The following is an 18,270-nucleotide window of genomic DNA, read 5'->3' as shown; positions in this document are numbered from 1 at the left end:
AGAGAACCATTCTCTCTTCTGTTGTGAAATAGAAATTTAAATCGTGGAAGCGACATAGTCAGGTGAAACATTTCTATACTTGATCCAACAGTGTTCCAAAACTCATCTGGGTTCACACGATTACCTTTCAGACATGTTGCGTAATAAATCAGTCCTATTAGTGCCTGCACTTCTAATATATCAATGTGTCTAGCATCCCGATCACGAACAAAGTTATTTCTTATTGAGTCTATATATTTGTCTGTACTTTCTACAATCATTTTTAATTTAGCGTTATTCACAAAATATTTCCAAATATCATTGGGAGTCTTCAAGTCACGTTTAGGTAATCTCGACATCAGCAAACGTACTACGTAATTTTCTTGTCTTGTTCTAGCATTTTTCGGTGGAACAGCCTTTTTCCATCTGGTAACTCCATATTTTCCAATACACGCTAAGATATTACTTCTACTTTCTGCTTCCTTGTCTGTCACATCTTGTTCCGATTCACTTCCGCCATCACGTTGCTTAATTTGATCGATTTCATTTTCACTTCCCTTATCGTCAAAATAATTTTCATCGTCGGTAGGAACCATTTCCCATAATTCCAATAAGCGTGTTTGTTTGACTTCAAAGGACATCTATAAATCAGAATTATTGACAGAAAGGTACCGATAAAATGCAGTAATAAGATGCTAAATATTTATTGATCTGCAAGTTATACCAACAAGTAATAGCTACATTGTTATTCGCTACGGATACAATGAATAATCTACATGGTCTAACTTTTAGAAATAAACCTTTTATTAGCCAAAGAAACAGTCGTATTAGATTGTAGTTCGCCAGGGAGCATCTTAACAAAGATTTGAGCTTTTAGAATTCAGCAATATTTGCTAATAAAACCAAAATAAATTTGTTTGGTTCTGATGAAAACATATCGATGTGGAGAATGCCGAATGAAGAACTAAAATTAAAAAAATATGAAAGCTACGGTAACTCACGGTGAAGGTAGGATCATGATGTAGATGTGTATGTCGTTCGAAGGAGTAGGTAACATGCATTTTATTAAAGGAAATATGAACCAGTAAATATATTTGAATATTTTAAGGCGGCATCTTGCCGTTAGTACTCAAAAATTAGGTATAACTAGCAATTACCGGATTTATCAGGACAACGATCCAAAACACACGTTATATCGGGTTCGTACTTGGTTGCTTTATAATTGACTAAATGTAATTAACATTAGCTCAGACACCAGATTTGAATGGTATTCGAAATTTGTGGTTGACATTAAAAAATAAAGTAAATAGTACCCCAATATCAAATAGAAATGAATTGAAAGTAAAAATTACTGAAGCTTAAGATACAATTTCTTTAGAATACACTAGAAAGAGGATTTCCAAAATATTAGCAATCATTTTTTAGTGCGTCGCGTTTGTTTTCTTTATTAATTTCTATGTTTTAAAGTTTGCTTCATTTTAGCTGTGATATCAAAATCATACATAAAATAACTAAATATTTATTGTTATTTAAGTATGATATATTTAAAACCTAAAAAATAGCCAATTACAACAAAATTCGAACCAAAATGTGAGCAATGTAAGGTCAAGCTATCGGTGAAACATAAGTATTGTAGACTTTCCAGTTTTCTCCGTAACAAGAAGCAATTACGGTATCCCAACAGACCTAGAGAAAGCACTTGGTGCCAATTGTTTTTTCACAAATATGCTAAATTATTTAAATACTGTTAATTTTCTAAATATCTAATATTAAATAATATTTTAAAGATTTGCTTCTCGCTAATAACCTTCGGGTTAATGCGAATTTGTAAATAAAAAAAAAAGAAAAAAAAAGTCACATCCTTAATGTTTCAAAATTTACATATTGACATCATTTGGACTCAATAAATTACACTATTTAACTTTTTAACTAATAGATATGTGTTTTAAATTTAATTGACTGTTATGTTAATCCCCAAATATATTATTTACTTTGAAAGAATATTTACCAAACTGAAGTATTTGTCGAATTGTATAACTTGCATTTATTGTTGTAAATAAAATACCATTAGTTTTACCCTATTCAAAATCAATTTGTTTTTCCCTAAACATTCTGTTGGTTCATACAGTGCGAGGTTTGTTTCAGAGACCCTTTCGAGACGGGCATATTTTGCTAGGTCGGACGCGCGGACGCATAAAATTTTCGTTTTTTAAACCAACATTTTATAATATATTTTTAATATTGAGAATTGCTGTGGATAGAAAAAGCACGTTTTTAATTCAATAACCATTATAGTAATTATATGGTAAAGTTTATAAATAAACAAAATAATAATAATAATATATAATAATATCATTGATGATTTAAAATTAATGGCTTCCACTCGAAACCACCTAGATCAGATGCTAAAAACTGTAGACAAATGATATCAGTATAAATTTTGGACTAGACAAGTGCCGCATACTAAATATAGTCAGAGGAAAGGGTCAGCCCGGAGGTTTCGATATGCAAGATGGCCAAAACATCGAGACAATGGGTGAAAATGATATGTACAAATATCTCGGAGTAAAACAAACGCGGAAAATTGACCATAAACAAATCAAAACTGAACTAACTTCGGAGTTTGTGCGAAGAGTAAGACAACTAAATCGGTCATAACTTACTAGTAAAAATTTAGGCAAAAACAGGCATTAAATACGTACGCCTGTTCCGCGCTGAGCTACTCGTTCGGTATTATAAAGTGGTAAAAAACGGAGATAGAGAGTCTTCAGCGGAAAGTAAGAACACTTCTCACAAAGGTGCAAAAATAGTATCCACGCAGTGCAGTAGAGAGAACAACATTACCGCGGTATTAAGGGGGAAGAGGACTTATGGATATAGATGAGCAATTGGATAAACAAATTGCTAATTTAAGAACTGATTTTCAGGTACAGGCTGAGACATCTACTTTACATCGAGCAATTTGGGCAGTAGATGATACAACGCTACTTAAACTGAGGGAACAAGAAATGCGCATAAACCACCTGACTCAGCAAGAAAAAATGCGCACCTGGATGAGTAAACATCTGCATGGTCGACATCTCAATGAGATCAGCCAAGAATATGTTGACAATACAGCGTCAAACTATTGGTTGACATCAGGAAAGATGTTTCTCGAGACTGAAGGTTTCCTACTTGCCATTTAGGATCAGGTTATTCCAACTAAAAATTACCTGAAATATATTGTTAAAGATCCTCAAGTTCAAAATGACAAATGCTGATATGGATGCCAAGCCCAAGAAACCATCCAACATCTTACCGGTAGCTGCCAGGCATTTTTTGGTACTGATTATAAAGAACGCCATGACTCAGTAGGAAAGATTATGCACCAAGAACTAGCTGACAAACTAGGACTTCTTCAAACCGACCGTCTTCCTTATTATCAATACGTCCCTGACAGAATGCTTGAAAATGACAACTACAAGCTATACTGGGACCGCACTGTGCTTACAAACCAACCGGTGGCGCATAATAGACCGGATCTCATACTAGTTAATAAACTTACTAGGCAAACAACACTTATTGATGTGGCGATACCCAACAACAACAATTTACGTGTTAAATACAACGAAAAGATCGCCAAGTACAGAGATCTAGAAATACAAATCAGGAGACAATGGAGAACGGAAAGTATCCAGACAGTACCTATTATTCTATCTATTACTGGTGTTATTCCCAAAAACCTCCTAGCGCACATAAAACAGCTGGGTCTAAATGAACATCACTATAAGGCCATGCAGAAAGCTGTACTCCTCGCGACGTCCAGATGTGTACAAAAAATTTTTGGGAGATACTCCAACATACCAAGTCACCTAGGGCTTGATAACATGAAAAGACTCCCACCAGAGCTCAATCTTTTTGCAAGCAACAGCAACAGCAATTGGCAATGTTATGAGCATTAAGATCAGAACACGACGGGGTACTAATATCGGAAGGACTGTAAAACTACGTATCTGTCAATACTTTTTAGCAAAAACTACATATCTTTGAACAATTATGTACTTTTTGTAAACAACAATTTCCGTGGAACAACGTCAAAATATATTGACACATTTGAATGATTTGTGAGTAACAAACGACCAGGATGCCTATTTAGTGAGCTTAATTTCACCATTCTACCCAAAAAGACATTCAAGAAAAATACCTAAAAAATTTGGAATGGTCATTTATTCCTATAAGATTCGTATAGATGTAAATGAACTACCTTACCTAGTATGCCTTCCTACCTTTGTAATATATATGGTGTTAAAAAGGTCGCATTGGAAGGCTTCGCGATCTCATTTCTTGTAATGTATTGACTCCTTAAGATAATAGAGGCAGTCACAAGACTAATTGGTATAAGAAAACACCAGAGGAAATTTTAAAGTTAATCTGCTATCATATTGAGTCTTTTAATAAAAGACAATCACATTGTTCTTCAAGAAACCCCCAACTGTAGATATGTGTCTGAAGATTTGTCAGTAAAGAAAATTTAAAGTTATGTATTGTTACAAATGTATCAAATACAGGTTTCATATGTTTTCAAACATGAGTGCACTCTCAAGTTTGGTCGCCCATGAACTGATACATATGCTACATGTGATACTTATAAACTATAAATTTAGTTGGCGACTTTAAAAGAAGCAAACGTAATTAAAACTAAGAAGAAACTATGTTTAAAGAAGGTTAAAAACTTTACTGAAATTAAAAGAAAACTAAAGCAATATGTCCAACAAAATAAGAAAATGTTGCTTGTCTTTACCTAACTTTGCCACACATACGTACATGACGAATGAGACAATATAGATTGTGAGAAAACCTAAGCAAAGTCCTGAGCTATCAGGACATAACATTATAAATAATATCAGAAATATCGAATGAATGGTGATTTCTGACCATATAGTACCCAGATACAGACATAAAGTAGCTTTCCATAAAAGAGTCGTGTATAGGAATATTGAGTAGTAGTAAAAATTAAAACATTTTTATGTTACTAGGAAAATATACCTCTGTTTTTCAGGCAGAAGTTTTTGCAATCTTGTACTGTGCAGAGAAATTGCCATGGCAGTTGCATATATGCACATATAGCTAAGCAGCCATGGAAGTTCTTATAAGCCCTAAGATGGATTGTAGGCTAGTGTGTGAATGTCGAAAAGGAACTCGACAGACTGGCGAAATACAACAGTGTCATACTGGTATGGATTCCAGGTCACCAGGAAATACACAGCAATGTAAGCACAGCTAATTAAATTTCCAGAAGAAGTGAGTGAGTGGTGAGGTCGTGTGGGTGCCAAAAAGCATCGTCTGCGATCGAAAAAAGTCTGGTTATGTTAATATAACTCCCACTTAAAAAGCCTATTTAATTAAACAAATTTTCAAAATGTATATTGGATGACATCTACTTATAGGGATGAAGTATGCGAAAAAAAAAACTGGAATCAGTTTAGAGACATAATAGGCTTATTTATTGGATACGCTTTAGTTAAAACACATGTATATAATGGGAATGTTTAATGGAGACTCAAGCCACAAACTCTGTAGCTGAGAAACACTTTTTGGAGACCAACGGACGACTTCAAAAATATATAGTACGTATCCTTTAGGCCTGGAGAAGCTGGTACAATGTTCCGGAATCATGGAATGGATATTATCAGTGAAATAAAGCTGTACATTCAACTAACTAGCAATAGAACGACCGGTTTACAATTGATGGCATCTACGGAAAAAAGACCAATTCTCTTTTACCGAATCGTTTTACTTTTTTTTGCTTAAATAAAAACAAAACAATCTAAATGATTATATGCTTTAAAAAAATCTAAACAGATAACTAGGGAATTTTCCCCTTTTCAAGCGCTAGTATTGCCGTGCTGATTAGTTCAAAAATTGTGGTACTGGTTGATTTCCTTTTTTGATGACAGTATTAACAATTAGTTAACAGAATAATGTTTTGTATAAACTTGAATACCCTCCCTAGAGGTAAGAGTAAACTCATAACATTATTTTTTTACGAATTTAATTATTTTTTATGTAATGGTTTCATCAGACAATTTTTAAGTTATTATGAAAAGTATTAAAAATAAATTATTGATTATGTATTCTAAAACTTGAATAATAGAGACAGCATAAATTTTGATTGCCTTTGTGGGAATTCCGTCAACACGGATAGACATTCTAATTTTGAGTTATCTCATATATATATATATATATATATATATATATATATATATATATATATATATATATATATATACATATATATATATATATATATATATATATATATATATATATATATATATATGTATAAATATATATGTATATATATATATATATATATATATATATTGAGTATTATGAGTATTATCAATAGTTATTCTACAGATACTGGTTGCGAAAATAAAAAGTTATCATTGTAATAAATGGAAGAAGAATATGGAAGAAATCAGTCACTGAGTTTACAAAAAAAAAATTGTAGTCATTTGATATTACTGTCTCTTCTTTGTTAGATTGTATGTAGGTTTTTATTTCATTTTTTTCTCTCTTGAATAGTTTTAGTTACCTTATAGTTTTTGAACTATTATCTAAATTAGACAATTAGTTTTGATATAGACTAGCCTTTTGTTTCTACCATGCGTGTTTATTCCATGTTCATACCAAGGAATATACACAACTAAAGTTATATGGAATCATCTGATGTAGCTAATTATTTCAAGCAAATATCACTCTTGGCCTTTATGCAAGCTGCACTTGGCGTAAACATGCTCCTAAACAAATTTTCTAGACAAAATGCTCCTAAGTAAATATTTTGTTCTGGTAGCTTATTCCATTCTTTAAGAGTAGCTTGTACTAGCTTTGTCGTGTTTTGTAAATTCTCCCGGTCAGCTCCAATACTTCTTTTAAGCATATCCCACAATTGATCTATGTGGTTAAGGTGGTGTCAGTAAGCAGCCCAGTCCAGAACAGTGATAACTTCTGCTTAGTCACTCGCTGGTATGTGCAGGTGCATTATCATACTTTCCTCATTGTACCTCTATAGAGCCTAACCTTAGCTTCTAGAATTAAATTAACATACGTACGAGCTGTTAAAGATAGTTTGATTGAAATTAAAGGAGTTTGTTACTGATAATAGTGCCTTCTCATAAAATGACAATTTGTCCGTTATATCTGTGAACAGATCTGGCCATTTTCATTTTTGCTTGTCTTCCTCGCCCTATAAGTACGCGAATTTGTCAGTCATCTGATTTTTCAGAAATTCTGGTTTCGTCTGAAAATAGCACATTTTCCCAATTTTTAATATATCAGTTTTGGTGTTAAAGACAACAATTTAGGCGATCAATCTTAAGTTATCTGGATAGGTCGGGTTCTCCAGGCTATTTGCTGCTTTATTGTCCTTGGGTACAAAGTTTTTTCTTATCGTTTTAACTAAAACACTTTTACCTGTAGCTTCTATTTTTAGCTAAGGATGCAAATTGTTGGGTCTCTTCTAGCTAGTTGGACAACGAAATGATCATGGTGAGCCATTGTTCCTTTTTGGCGACATTGTCTTAGTCTATTTTTAAGCGTTACTAATTCCTGATACCTAGCATAAGTTTTTGACACACGGCTTTGTGTTGTGTTTACCTGCTGATATGTCCATCTGAGACATTTCTTGCTACATAACATCAATAATCTTTCCCCTTTGCACATGCGTTAACCTCACATATGACATATTTGCGTTTTTGAACACAAAAGTATGTTTACCTATTTTTAAGTATTCTTCTTCTTATTGCGCCGTCTCCTTTCGAAGGTTGGCGATCCAAATTGTAGTTTTGGAAACTGCTACGAGAAAGATTTCTGCGGATGAGCGGTCGAACCATTACCTCAGGTCTTTCAGCCACGAGTTTTAGCTTCTATTTTTAAGTAAGTTTTAATTTAAAATAAGCAAATAATCTATAACGTACTGAGCTGTGTTATCTCACTGTTTTATAGGTTTTTTAATTTTCAATTAAAATCTTTATTCTTCGCAACACTAACAAGTTTTTTTCAAAAGAAATAAATATTGGCTCAAAATATATGGTGATTCCATATAAGTTTGGTTGTGTCTGAGTTTTACCCTTATCTATTACCTTATTTATTTTAAGCACGTAAGCAAAAGCTCCGAGAAGTAGATTTTTAAAATAATCTATAGCATCAATGTTTCGAACTTTACGAGATTCCTCTTCAGGTGACAGTCATAACTTTTATTGTTCTAAATGGAAGGGTCGTGTACATCATGTGATACCTCATTTAAAAGCTTTTGAAGTACTTATTTTAATAATATATAATACTTTAGTTCGAAAATTTACAAAATTTAAATTATGCGAGAAAGAATTTTATTACGTAACTTGCAACAATTTAATGATTTTTTTAGTTTGTGTTAATCTTTTTAGGTGCTAGAAAAAAATCTGTTTTAAATAAAAGTAAAAAATATTTATTACGGTCTAAATTATTACAACTAAATTAATGATTTAATATACGTAACGAACTGTAAGTGACAATCTAATACTGAATAAAAAAAATGCAGAGAAATTGAAAACTAAAGCTTTTATTTTTATTTTATTATATTATTATTTTATTTTATTTTTAACTAAAATTTTAATGTAAAAGGTGTTCAAAATGTTTCGCATTTACTTATTGGTAGTAATACAATCTATTCTTGTTTCTTTTCTAACTTTTTCCGATATCCTTTGATTATTAATACGGCATTCTGAGATCATTCTTATATTCTTCCAATACCTGGTTGTGCCTGATATACTTTGCATTTTAAGTGACCCCATAGAAAAAAATCTAATGGGGTTAAGTCAGCAGATCTTGGTGGCCACACTATATGCCCCCTTCGGCCAATCTATCTTGCACTCGCGTCGATTCTCATTGTGCCGAGCTTTCGACATCCTCTTCGATGTCTTCTTTAGGGCTTCTGAAGTCTCAGTCTCCCAAACCCTCAGACAATACTACACTGATCACCAATCAATACATTACTGTAATGCATAATTACACACAATGCGTGTTATCCAAAACGATCACATAATGAATTACATAGAATCAAAGGTATTCGCTATTGAAAATAATGATATTAAAAGATTGTTTCTTGAGAAGGCTTTTATCTGTAAAACGAAGAAAACCATAAGACTAACATCAGTCACTTAAGTAAGATTTACTCACATTTACTGTTTTTAGATAAAGAGTTCAATAAAAACAGAAAACAACATTTCTGTTGTTTCTGATAAAAAATTCATCTAATTAAAAATAAAGGTAGAGTCTAGCTATAAAGTCACATTAAGTCATTATCAACTTTTACTTGATGTATCATGAAACATATATCTTAATGCCGCCAATTCAAAACACTGTCAATTTTTCTTTTACCGAAAAAAACTTTCTGTAAAAAAAGTTTCACATGGTAACTAACGAATGAAGATTTTAAAGTTTCTACTATTGTAATATTAAGCCATAAGTGTCCTTTGATAATGTTATTGTTATTCATTCGTTAAACTAATGTCTGTCTTTTTTTAAGTTTGTCTTAAATTAAATGTTAAATTAAAATTATTTAATGTCTGCCTTTTTCGAGGATTTTTACATATCATTTTAATCTAATGGTCGCCATCTCAATTTTGTTAATACAAACAGAGAAACCTTCAAATAATGTTTATTAATCAAAAAACTGTATTTTTAATATTTGCATTTCTTTCTGTAAAATCAGTTTTACAAAACGTTTTGATAATTAATTAAGTATTTTTAAGTAAATTCGCTAAAACAAATCTGTGAGATGCTGTTTTTGGGGTTTGAAATCACAATTTAAGCTACAAAAATAGATAATCAAATCGAGAAAAATAGTAGCGCACGAACACAACGAACGTCTGACGTAAATGTCGTAAGATTTATAATTTAAAGGACACGAAAAGATCAAATGAGAAATGACGAAATCCAAATCAAACAAAAGTTCAACATCTAAGACGTATTAAGATAAAAAATAGTAAAAAAAAAAGGTAAATTTGGAACCAGATCGGTTCATCGGAACATTATAGCAAATTTTTAAAACTTAGAACTAGAGTATAATTATAAAGATTAGAAAAAGTAAAAACATCACATAAACTCTTAAAAAGTTAGGTAACTCGTGGGTTGTATTTTTGTGTTTTAATAATTTAACAAAATACATAATCAGCAAAAACCTTATTTAAAACATGCGAACGGTTTTGCAATCACAATCAATACAGTGTTTATGCTTGTTTAGCATTGGCTGTTAAATAATTTGTGTTCGATTGTTTCGTCTGTTGTACAACCCTCGTCCTTTTTATGGTGTAGTAGTTGTATATAAGTACCTATTTTTTATAGTAGTGTAGTGAAGCGGTACTTTAAAGCAAAATGAGTAATTTGGAAGAAAATAAAATACAGTCGAAACGTAGAGTGTTATCTCCAGAAGAACGGCGTTTAGTTCTAAAAGTCGAAAGTTATTTCAATTTGGAAAAAAATAACATGGGTCCATTGACATCTGTTATGGCAGTTCAGAAACGCACATGCGATGCTTGCGGTACCTCAGAGAGGACATTCCGAAGAATTAATAACATGAGTGAGGATAAAATAAATAAAGTAAGCAAGATAAATCGTTAACATCCAAAAACTTTAGATTTGCACCAGTCAATTAAACTTGCAATTAAAAATATTATATGTAATATGTATAAAGCCAAAGAACATGTAACAGTTAGTGCTGTGTTGCAAAAAATAAAAGACAAGGAACTGTGTGATATTAGTTTAACAAGTTTGTGGAGAGTGTTGAAACATTTAGGTTTTCGATATAAAAAAACAAATAATAGACAAGTATTGTGTGAACTCTGTAATGTTGTTTCAAAACGGTGGCATTTTTTAAGAAAATTCATGAAGAATAAAATGTCCGAGGCAAGTTGTATTTTTTGACGAAACATGGATTTTCGCTAAAGGAAATATGTCAAAATCATCTTGGGAAGATGGCACCACGAAATGTTATTCTTCTAGTCGTTCCGGTAATGGTAAACGCTATATTATACTTCATGCTGGAAATGATGACGGTTTTATTCCTGACGCTAATTTAATTTTTTCGTCCACAAAAATACAGGTGATTACCATGGAAATATGGATGCAAATATTTTGAAGAATGTTTTGAAGAAAATTTGTTAAAAAAATTGGAGCGACCATCCATAATAGTGTTGGATAATGCATACTACCACTCACGAGTAGAAGAGAGATTTCCTTCAAGCAGCTGGACAAAAGAAGAAATAAAGTTGTGGTTGACAGAAAAGAAAATTTATCACAGTGACATATTTTTAAAAGTCGATTTACTTCAAAGGTGTGGAGAGCACAAAATTAAAAAAAAATTTGTTACTGACCAAATGGCTCTTAAATATGGCCATGAAGTTCTTCGACTTCCGCCCTACCATTGCCACTATAATGCAATTGAGTTAGTTTGGGGTATAGCCAAAAATTTTTATGATAAACATGCATCCAAAACAAAAGATGACGCTAGCGTTCTTGGTTTATGGAAAGAATCGCTAGAACAAATAAAGGCAGAACAATGGCAAAATTGTATTAGACATACGGAAGACATAATCGTTCAGTCTTTTCAAACCGAACGAGTTGTAGATGAGGTCCGGTCTCTAATTATTCGGATAGACAATTCAGATAGTGACGACTCTGCTAGTGAAATATCAGACAGTGAATAGGATAAATCGTTTGCTAAAAAGAAGAAACAAAAAAGTGTTTTGGGAACTCAATTCGGACTTTGTGGTGTGTTTAAGTTAAACGATAAAGTACCTTCGGTCTAATTACTGGACTGCATACTCTCAATAGCTTTGGTATTAATTATTGGACTACACATGTTTAAACCTTTTATTTTGCTGAAAACTCGGAAGTGATTTAGTGCCAATTTGTTTCAAGGTTATATTTCATACAGTGTCTGCAGAAAGTAAAGTCTTGGATGTATTTTATTCAAATTTGGACATACCAGCAACTTGGCAAGTATTTTCGTATTATTTTCACTCTACGCAAAATAGAGACTTATAGAGACCTTGATGAACATTTGATGTCGACAAATAATTTCGATTATTCGAAATATTCCGTCCCACTTCTTTTAACCGCCCTGTATATACATATTGTCTATATATTATTACAATATTATTCATATTGCAAAATCCAATATAATTACTAAACATAAAATACAGGAAATTAAATATTTTTACTTTTCAAGCGATCGGAATTAAATATTAACGTCCCACTGTTTGAGGCCCACTGATCATATCTTAATTACATATCGGCCTTCATAGGGTAAAAGGAGTTTAGTTAGGTACGTAATAGGTGGACCAGATAAAATCAAAATACTTCAGCCAAAATAATTATTATAAAAAAAAATAGAAAAGGTTCTAAAAAAGATAGAGATCTACTTAGTTAATTTTAAATATGACTGTTAAAATTTGTATCCAGTTGTATTTGTTTAAAATCAAAATATTAGTATAAAAACTTGTTTTAAACAGACTGACCTTCGTTAATAGTCGGTTTTAAATATTTGTTTCCATTTTCTCTCAGAATGTTTACTAAATTTAAATTGTGGTTATAAGATTTAAAATTAAACGTGTCAGAATATGTTGGACACATACTTTAATACTTAAAATAAACAATCTTAAATATATTTTTTTGAAATGAAATTTTAAAGTGTTTTGAATAGCGTAATATATTAGACCGAGTAAAAGGTGACTAAATGGGTTATACCGTTATACACAATGAATGAATGGATATACGTTTTGGAGTTTAATTTTCCTCGTCACGAAGGATATGCTTGAAAATTTGGATTTAAGTTTCTCTTACCCTCTACTTTACATTTGGAATGGAGCCCAAAGTTGCTTTTAATTGGGAGGTGAAATCCACCCCTTCTCGGAAGTGAAAAAACATAAGTTCAAAATAATAATAATGTCCGGAAATGGAGAAATTGAATACTTCTAAGAAATTTTTGTTAATTAAGAAAAACCTATCTTTTTAATAAAACATGTTAACAAATGTTTTTCATCTAAGAATGAAAGTAATTTTGGCTCTATAGTATAAGGATTTAATGATTCCATTTTTAATATTGATGTTTTGATTTGATTTGTAATTTAGATATCTGTTGGTCTGTGTTGGTTGGTTTTCTATACACCTGAGTCTCATATCCAGTATCATTCTTTGAGATTAAAACATCAGGAAAGGTAGTGTGTTATTATTTTCCTTTTCAATGTGAATGTTATTGTATCTTCTTTATCGTTTATATCATTCAGGAATGGGTCCAATAACTCTTATCTATGAGGCCATATTGGGAATACATCATCATCATCATTTTGGCTTTACAATCCTGTGTGGGTCCTAGCCTCCCCAAGAATTTTTCTCCAGTCGTCCCTATCCATCGCCTTCCTCCGCCAAGCACGTATTTCCATATTTCTCATGTCTTCATCGATGTTATCTAGGAGTCTTGTTCTGGGTCTTTCTCTTCTTCTTTGACCAAGAGGTCTATCAAGGAGCGTTTTTCTAGCTGGGTCGGTTTGCTCCATCCGCATTACATAGCCTACCCACCTCAGACGTCCTATCTTTATGTGTTTTACGATATCTGGTTCCTGGTATATCCTATAGAGTTCGAAGTTGTATCGTCTTCTCCAGACACCATTTTCATTTACTGCTCCATAGATGCGCCTTAGTATTTTTCTTTCGAAACATCCTAACATGTTTTCATTGCTTTTTGTTAAAGTCCAGGTTTCTGAACCATATGTTAGGACTGGGTGTATTATTGTTTTGTAGAGTTTTACTTTTGTATTTCTTGATATAACTATAGATTTAAAAAGGAGATTAAGCCCAAAATAGCATCTATTAGCCGTGCAAATTCTGCGGTTTATCTCTGCGGTAGTGTCATTTTCAGTATTGACGAGCGTTCCCAGATATACAAATTCGTTAACTGCTTCGATGACGTCATTTTCTATAACAAGTGGCCGTAGTGTTTGTGGTTGCGTACCTATTTTCATGTATTTTGTTTTATTGGTGTTTATTATTAAACCCATTTTTGTAGCCGCTTCCTTTAATGCTACGTACGCATCTCGTGCTGCGTTTTCCGTTCTCCCAACAATATTGATATCATCAGCATATGCTAAGATTTGCACAGATTTGTTATATATTGAACCGGTAGTTGTGATTTGTGACGTACGTATTACTTTTTTCAGAGCTAGATTGAATAGTATACAGGAGAGTGGGTCTCCCTGACGTAGCCCGTTATTTGTTTTAAAAGGTTCAGAGAGTTCCCCTGGATTCGTACTTTGCATTCAACTTTTTCAAGGGTTAGTTTGGTTAAACTTACCAACTGATTTGGTACTCCTAGGTCTATCATTGCTCTAAACAATTCTCTTCTATTTACAGAGTCGTAGGCTGCCTTGTAGTCTATAAATATGTGGTGCGTGTCTACACCGTATTCCAGTGTTTTCTCTAGAATTTGTCTCAGGGTTGAAATTTGATGAATTGTTGATTTACCACCTCTGTAACCAGCCTGGTATTATCCTATTGTTCGCTCTGCATATGGTGCCATACGATGGCATAGTATATTGGAGAATATTTTATACGCTGCATTTAGGAGCGTAATTCCTCGATGGTTAGAGCATTCAAAGATATCTCCCTTTTTGTGTATGGTGCAAAGTATTCCAATATTCCAATCATTCGGAAGGGACTTCTGTATCAATATTTCTTTTATAAGCTGCTGTAGCGCTATTATGATATCGTGGCCACCTTCTTTATATAATTCCGATGGGAGATTATCTATTCCGGGTGATTTGTTTCTGGCTAGTTTGTTTACATCGTCTTTAACTTCCAGGATCGTTGGTGGATCCTCCTCCCTCTCGTCTGCTCTGCTTACCTCGCAGCTTTCGTCTTCCGGTTTTCTTCTGCTTCCTCTATATTAAGTATCTGCTTAAAATATTCCGTCCATCGGTTTAGTACGTCTGTTCTTGTTGTTAAGAGATCGCCATTTAAACTTCTACATTGATTTGTGTTTGCCTTAAATTCTTTTCTGTTGATGTTAACTTTCTTATAGAATGTTCTGAATTCTTTCTCTCTGTTGAGGTTTTCTATATATTAAAGTTCCTTTTTTAAGTGGTTTCGTTTCTTCATTCTCTGTATTTTCTTTTCTTCTCTTCTCTTTGTCTGGTAATTCTCTGTACTTGTTCTAGTTCGGCGGGTAAGCATTTTTGCATAGGCTTCATTTTTTTTTCTGTGTTGCGTCTTTGCATTCATCGTCAAACCAGTGATTTTTTCGGGTACAAGTTTCTGTTCCTATTTCATCTTGTGCTGCTGACTCAATATCTTCCCTTATCCTGTTACAGAATAAGTCTATATCTCTCTGGTCTTCTTCGCCTAGACTTTGATTCCTTAACCCATTGGTAATATTTTCCCAGTACTGTTTTGGAACAGTTGCATCTCTCAGCTTCTGTACATTCCATTTCTTTCTATTATTTCGTTTTCTTTGTTGGAGTTTGAAATTCTAGCCCTTAGTGTTGAGATCACTAAACAATGGTCTGAGTCTATGTTTGCGCCTCTATAACTTCTGCAGTTTATTATGTCCGTTCCGTGTCTTGAATCTATTAAGATGTGATCAATCTGTCTAGTTGTTCTTAAATCAGGGGAGGTCCAGGTTACCTTGTGTATATTCTTGTATTCAAAATAGGTGCTAGCGACGGTCATGTTCAGTGCTGCTGCTAAGTTTATCAGTCGTAATCCATTATCACTACTGATGTTGTGTAGGCTAAGATAAAAACTTGCTCTCGTCCTATTCTTGCATTCATGTCACCTAGCACTATTTTAATGTCATTTCTGGGGCATCTTCTGTAGGCTTGTTCTAGGTCTTCGAAAAACTGTTCTTTAATGTCTTCTAGTTTGTCGTCGGTCGGGGCATGTGCATTAATTAAACTGTAATTAAAGAATTTACCTTTTAAGCGTAAATAGCACATTCTTTGACTGTGTTTCTTGTTTTGAATGTTGTTGAAATGTTGAGTTTATTTCCTATCTTATTACGTTTTTCTACTAATCCTTTTATGTATGGTATTGTTATTTGCCTCGTATTATTTCTTGAGTATGCTGTAGTATCTCATTCTAATATGTTCTGTTCTATTCGGTCTATTGTTGAAAATTTCTTATCTATAAACGATAAAGGATAATTAATCATTTTTTAATAAAACATGTTAACAAATGTTTTTCATCTAAGAATGAAAGTAATTTTGGCTCTATAGTATAAGGATTTAATGATTCCATTTTTAATATTGATGTTTTGATTTGATTTGTAATTTAGATATCTGTTGGTCTGTGTTGGTTAGTTTTCTATACACCTGAGTCTCATATCCAGTATCATTCTTTGAGATTAAAACATCAGGAAAGGTATTGTGTTATTATATTCCTTTTCAATGTGAATGTTATTGTATCTTCTTTATCGTTTATATCATCAGGAATGGGTCCAATAACTCTTATCCATGAGGCCATATTGGGAATACATTATCTACATATTTCCATCATAATAGGGGTTTTAAATTTTGTTAGAAATAACATTTTTTTCAAAATCTTCCATAAATATATCGGCTACTAATGGAGATAAACTAGAGCCCATTGCTAGACCAAAATTTTGTTTATAGAATTCATTATTTAGTTGAAAATAGGTATTATCAGTACATAATGTCAATAAATCTATTATAAATGATATACTTAGTCTTGTTCTAGTTGCCAATGTATTATCAAACTATTTGTTCAAACTTACTAAAATTATTTGAATTAAATTCAATATTCCATAATTTATTTAAAAAATATTGTGTATTTTTTATAAATGTGTCATTTTTATTTGCAAATGATTGTATAATATTTAATGAAAAAATTTTGACAATTCAAAACAAGGAGAATTCATAACACTACAAATAGTTCTAATTGATATATTCATTTTATGAGCTTTCGATACATAAAAATAAAGGGTCTTGCTGTAATGAGGCGTAAAAAATCTTGATTAAAGTTATATTTATTCTATTTTCCAAAGGCATTGCTGGATCCTTTGTCAATTTTTTTGTCCGTTATTAGATATTTAATTTTGTTTTCATATTGAATTGTATCCATTATCACACTTGCATTCCCCTTGTCTGCTGGTAGAATAACTTAGGAGTCGTCATTTTTTAAAGTTTCCAAGAGTCGTCATTTCTTCTTTGCTTATGTTTTGTTTAATTTTAATAAAACTTTAAAATTCAAGTTCGCATATTAGTCTTCATTCTTCTTTTTCGTCGGTTGGTAAGTATTGAGATATTTTCTCTACTGAGCTAATCTTTTTTTCCTGATTTGTTCCTAATGATTTACTATAGAATCACTAACAGGAGAATTTTATTGTCATTATGTCATGTGGTTGTCTTTTTAAAGACGAATCACATGCTATGATTTTTTCTGACGGATATTCTCAAGTTAAAGTTGATTTCATGTAATTGAATGAACTATCTTACAATAAAGTCGTCCCAGGAACGAAACTCAGCAATATTGGCTATATCATATTAAAGTCATCTTCTTTTAAATGTATAATGTATGTCTAAATTGTCAATATAAATGAGTCAGATAAAATTAAATTATTAGAAGAATTGTTTAACAGGTAACAAAAAAACAAAATTTGTTTAATTTGTTTTTATTAATATTTATATTTTGGGAACGATTTCCAAAGTGCGAATTAAAACGTCAATAAACTTATTTTAAACTTCAATTGTGGCTTATTCCCATTAAAATAGTAATTATTTTAAGATGTCACAAGAAAATAGCTTAAGAACAATATTAAAAAAAAAAACAAAATAAATGTATATATGAAGTATTTAGACACAGTAGAAACAGAGTTGTAGCTCATAAAAAGTAGATATCTTATTTGCCAAATTCCAAATCATTTCCACACGAAATCCATCGAAATATATTTCCACAGGAAATAATCAAAAAAAATTTGGAAAAACCTCGCTTTTCGGGAAAAACTTATGAAAACTTTGTCATAAAAAGTGTTAAAAAAAAGCATAACTTTTCCTTTTTTAAAAAGTAACAAACCTAAGCGAGTTACGCTCAAAATAAAGTTGGTCCGTTTTTTTTGGTAAAAAATTCGTGAAAATCACCACATCAATTAGCACCACAAATGAACTTATTCATTACAGCTTTACAATTTACTTTATTTATGTATTGTTTATACGATCTGTAGGTTTGACCGGTTCAAAGTATTTATTTTTAAAAAAATTA

General features: G+C 32.0%; 2 protein-coding genes across 5 annotated transcripts in view; one reads left to right on the top strand and one right to left on the bottom strand.

Annotated features, from left to right (window-relative positions):
- LOC140439614 (uncharacterized) overlaps window positions 1–18,270 on the top strand; it is a 1,046,430-nt gene that overhangs the window by 586,810 nt on the left and 441,350 nt on the right. The window lies entirely within an intron of this gene.
- The window catches only part of hdly (hadley), a 359,652-nt gene that overhangs the window by 333,096 nt on the left and 8,286 nt on the right, over window positions 1–18,270 (bottom strand). The window lies entirely within an intron of this gene.

This window comes from Diabrotica undecimpunctata, chromosome 4 (assembly GCF_040954645.1).
Source record: "Diabrotica undecimpunctata isolate CICGRU chromosome 4, icDiaUnde3, whole genome shotgun sequence".
NCBI classification, from domain to species: domain Eukaryota; kingdom Metazoa; phylum Arthropoda; class Insecta; order Coleoptera; family Chrysomelidae; genus Diabrotica; species Diabrotica undecimpunctata.
Note: the sequence above shows the minus strand (reverse complement) of the source record. Positions and strands in the feature narration are given on the sequence as shown.